Genomic DNA, 4856 nt, shown 5'->3' with positions numbered 1-4856 from the left:
AAATTTCCAGCTATAGTTGTAGATTCGTCTATTTCTTCTAGAAGTTATATCAGTTTTTGCTTCATGTATTTTGAAGCTCTGTTATTCAAAGTTTCATATATGTTTAGGAGTGTGCATTTTGATTGATTCCTTTACTATTATGACATTACCTTCTTTGTCTCCATATTATTTGCTCTGAAATCTATTTCGTCTGCTGTTATAGCTACTACAGCTTTCTTTCGACTGGTGTTACTAGTGTATATCTTTTTCTATCCTTTTACTTTTAACCTATTTGTGTATTTATATTTAAAGTATATTTCTTGTCTGTGGCCATGCCACCCTGAATGTGCCTGATCTCGTCTGATCTCAGAAGCTAAGCAGGGTTTGGCCTGGTTAGTACTTGGATGGGAGACAACCTAGAAATACCAGGTGCTGTAGGCGTTAAAAAATAATAATAAAATAAATAAAATATATTTCTTGCAGGCAGTGTATAGTTGGGCCTTGATTTCTTAATTTATTATGACAATTTGCCTTTTAATTAGAGTATTTAGACTATATATATTTTTATATGATTAATGTGCTTAGGTTTGAGTCTTATCATCTTTGATTTGTTTGTCTCATCTGTTCTTACTACCTTTGTCTTTTCTGCCTTTTTTTTTTTATTATCTTTTTCTAATTACATCTTATCTTCTTTATTGGCTTACTAGCCATAACTTTGTTTTGTTATCTTTGTGATTGCTTTTGAGTTTATAGTATACATCTTTAACTTCTCAGAGTCTACATTCAGTTGATTTTATGACCCTTCACTTATTATAGTATAAGAACCTTACAATGTATTTTTCATGCCGCAATCTTTCTTATTATTGTCATGTATTTTATATGTTATAAAACTCACAATGCATTATTTTTGTTTAAGTAAACAATTGTCTTTTTAAGTTTTGGAAAAAAAAATCATATATTTACCCATGTAGTAACATTTCCAGTACTCTTCATTCTTTCGTGTAGATCCAGATTCTCATCCAGTATCACTTTTCTTCCGCCCAAAGGTCTTTCTTTAATGTTTCTTTTACTATGGGGTCTGCTGGCAATGAGTTCTTTCATCTTTTGTACATCTGAAAATACCTCAATTTCATTTTCATGTTTGAAAGATGTTTTTGCTGGATATACTAGATATAAGTGTTTTGCTGAAACACTTTGGAAATGTTGCTCCATTGTCATTTTATTTGCATTGTATTCTTGTTTTTGTTTCTCTGTACTAACATGTTGCATTGCATCCTTGTCTTGTTCCTCTGTACATAACAGGTCTTTTTTCTGACTGCTTTTAAGATTTTCTATCATCGATTTTGAGCAATTGAATTTTGATATGTCTTGCTTCTTGCACTTGAAGTTCCTTGAGCTTCTTGTATTTTGTATTAGTCAGAGTTCTCCAGAAACAGGACCAATAGGATGTATGTGTGTAGATAGATATAGATAGGTATTTTAATGAATTGGCTCACGTGTTTGTGAGGGCTGGCAAGTCTGAAATCTGTTGGGTAGGTTGGCAGGCTGGAAATCCCAGCAAGAGATGATATTACAGTCTTGAGACTGGAGGCAGACTTGGCAGAATTTTTTTTCTTAAGGCCTTCAACTGATTGGATGAGGCCCACTCAATTTACAGCAGTTAATCTGCTTTCCTCAAAGTCTACTGATTTAAAGGTTATCATGTCTGAAAAATAGCTTCACAGCAACATCTAGACTGGTATTTGACCAAACAACTGGGAACCATAGCCTAGTCAAACTGACACAAAATTAACCATCACAGATCTTTAGGTTTGTAGTTTGGACATTTTTTAGCCATTATTTCTCCTTATATTTTCTGTCCTCAACTCCTTGCTTTCAGGGTTTCTATTTACCTGTATATTAGGTCCCTTAAAGTTATTGCATAGCTTACTAATGCTATTTTTACTTTTTAAAAATTTTTCTGTGTTTCATTTTGGGTCATTTCTATTGCTTTGCCTTCAAGTTCATTAATCATTGCTTTTGCAGTATCTAATCTATTGTTAATCTTACCCAGTATATTTGGCATCTTATATATTGTCAACAATTTCACTTTGGGTCTTTTTATATCTTCTATGTCTCTACTTGATTTTTGGACATATAAAATATGTTATTATAACTTTTAATGTCATTCAAGTTTAATTCTATCATCTGTGTCAGTTCTGGGTTGAGTTCATTACTTGTTTTCCTTATGGTGTGTGTTCAATAAATAAAACAATCAGCATGTGGAAAAAATAAAATTGATATTTGGGTTCAAATAAAGAAAAGATAAGTGGGGCCGAGAAAAGCTACATGGAGATGGGGACTGAATTAAACCTTAAAATATATCAAGAATTCAACTAAGCAGGAAGGAAGGTACCTGAGAGGGAGAACAGCCCAGATACAAGTGAGAAGGCAGGAATGAGCATGGGCACCTTCAGAGTACAATATAGAGGCTAAGGGGGAAATGAGAAATCAACAGCTTGGATTTGCCACCTCGTGCTCCAAGCACAGCAGTGAAGAAATATCTCAGTTTTTTAAGATTTCTAAACAGGACATGGTCTCACAGCCATAATTTAGGAAGACTAACCTGGGGATCTTGGTAGAATAAAATGGAAGGAAAGAAATGAGAGGTGGGAGCAGAGGCAAGGAGGGTGGTACTTTAGACTAGAGAGGCACAAATAGAAAAATGAAGAGGAGAGGGAGAAATCAGAAAAGAAGTTAAGGTTTGAATCTGTACTTCTCAGAGAACCTTTACTTTGGAATGATGAAGTTGCGGGGAGCCTAGATCCATGGGAAACAAGTTTTATTTTGGGTGTTGGGTCTTGTGGGTGGAGATGTAGGGCGGAGGTTAGAACCAGACTGGATGGATTGCCCCCTCAATTAAAAGGTGATGGCTCAGCCCTCAACAAGGGTTCTGGTTCTCTTCTGCCACCTGTATGATAACCCCCAGAAATGTTTTTAACTTCTTTGAACTTCATTTTTCTCATTTTCCAACTGTCATGAGGTTTGGAAGGAACAAATATGCCAAAGGACATAGATGGACATGTTTCTGTAGTTAACAAAATAAAGGTTTTACAAAATAGATGATGATAATAATCATTTTTACAATTCCGTTAAGCCATGTGAATGAGTAAGATCCTGGAGGAAGACAGCAGAGCGAGATCAGAGATCCCAGGGCTAAAACTTGGAGAAATTTCACAGTACTATATCATCCAAAGGAAGTGTCCGTGATGGAGGCAGAGGTAAACTTGGAGAGGTAAGAGACCCTGAAGATGGGGAGTGCTTTGGGTGGGCTCTGCATAATAAAAGAAATTCAGTTGGTAAATACTCATCAAAAGTGTCCATCTAACACAGAAGGTCCTGGGTTCGCGCCCCAGGTGGAGCCACGGACCATACCCCGGGTACGCCAGGCCCGGGTACACTAGGCCCCCCGGGTGTGTGTGGCCCCGGTGTATGCCGCCAACGTGTGGGAGGGGATGCCCCGTCTTCAGAGATCCAGTTCTTTAGGGGAAACGGCAATATCCATGGGTCAGGGGTGGAAGTGGAAGGGGGATTAAAGAGAGGGGAAAAATTGTAAAATACCTTGTAAAAAAAATAGTATCCATCTAGAGTTCAGGTATGATAAAATGACTTTTAAAGTCAGAATCAACATGAAATGGAAAATACCCTTTTGCAGAGGTTACTGCCCTGACCTAGGTAATCCGCCAGATAATCAAATGCCTGAGAGGTCACTTCAGGGCACACCTAAAATCCTCAAGAAGTGTTTGTATCCATCCTGAAGAATGAGTATATTAACAAGAGAGGGTTGTCTGCTTGGTGCTTATTTTCCTTCTCCAGCCCCCAACCCCAATTCACACCCTCTTCTTTCTAATCTGGTTTCCCTCACTCCACTTGGTTTCCCCTTCCTGGCCCAAGTCCATTCTCCATTTTGTTCTAAAACAAAAATCTCGTATCACTCACATTCTCAAATCCCTTTCATTATTCCCCATTGCTTTGGGATAGAGGCTGCACCCCTTAAACACACAAGACGCTACGTAGATCCATGGCCTGACTCTGCTTCTCCAGGGCTCTCCCCTGTCACGCTCACAGGCACCCTCCGCTCCAGTCAGACCCTCTTGGCAGTTTCCCAAAACCACCCTAGGCTCTCATCACCCCTGTCATTGCAAGTGATGCTTCTCCTAGGATGCCCTGGCTTCTTCGAATTAATTTGGAAAGCCTTTCTTAAGCCCCAGGCTGAGCCAGATGCCCCTGTACCTACCCTCGTCATGGCTCTATGTGGTTGTTGATAGTCTGATTTCTCATCTTTCTCACTCTCTTGAGAGCAGGGAACGGCAGTATCTCCTTTCTCCATATAGTCCCTTCCACACCAGATTTTCCCAAACAAATCCTATTTTCAAGTGGTCTTTCTGGTTGTCAGTCCACCTGTGCCGACTTGGGGTCTCCAAAATACACACCCACTGTACGGGTGGAGTACAGGTGGAGAGAGCCTGGTCCAGAGCTCCCTGGCCGGAGCGCGCCACTTGCACCTCCCGGGGCGGCCGCCAGGGGCCGCCGGGCTCTTTGTTTTCCTTTCTGGCCCGGGTCGGGGCTGGAGGCCTGCAGAGCGCATGCTCTGGGGCAGTTCGCGGCCGGTCAGGCGAGCGGAGGAGTTCCTTCTGGCGGACCTGCAGAGGTAGGTCGTCCGCGTACGGGAGAAGGGTCCTGGCGGAGGGAGTCGCGCTGAGCTGCTACAACCCGAGCACCGGGGATCCTCGGCGGGCCGGGGTGTTGCTCGCGCGCGCCCAGTCGCGCCACGCCGGCTCCACGTGAAGCCGGGCGGCAGGAAGGCGCGGGTGCGGGCTCGCGGTTTCCGGCCCCGT

General features: G+C 41.5%; 1 protein-coding gene and 1 pseudogene across 4 annotated transcripts in view; both read left to right on the top strand.

Moving 5' to 3' along the window:
* Positions 1-301: 301 nt before the first annotated feature.
* LOC112472970 lies at positions 302-420 on the top strand (annotated as a pseudogene).
* A 2707-nt stretch (positions 421-3127) lies between these two features.
* The window catches only part of RCC1 (regulator of chromosome condensation 1), an 18037-nt gene continuing 16308 nt past the window's right edge, over positions 3128-4856 (top strand). For 2 of the 4 annotated variants that reach the window (XM_006924340.3, XM_006924341.3), the window contains exon 1: positions 4517-4669. The gene's annotated coding sequence lies outside the window, so the exon portion shown is untranslated. Of the gene's footprint in view, positions 3254-4516; positions 4670-4856 lie in introns of those variants that run through there. The other 2 variants (XM_025041512.1, XM_025041511.1) reach the window with 2 other exon arrangements.

Source organism: Pteropus alecto, unplaced genomic scaffold (genome assembly GCF_000325575.1).
Source record: "Pteropus alecto unplaced genomic scaffold, ASM32557v1 scaffold39, whole genome shotgun sequence".
Classification (NCBI taxonomy): domain Eukaryota; kingdom Metazoa; phylum Chordata; class Mammalia; order Chiroptera; family Pteropodidae; genus Pteropus; species Pteropus alecto.
The sequence above is the reverse complement of the archived record's forward strand: the minus strand, read 5'-3'. Positions and strand labels throughout refer to the sequence as shown.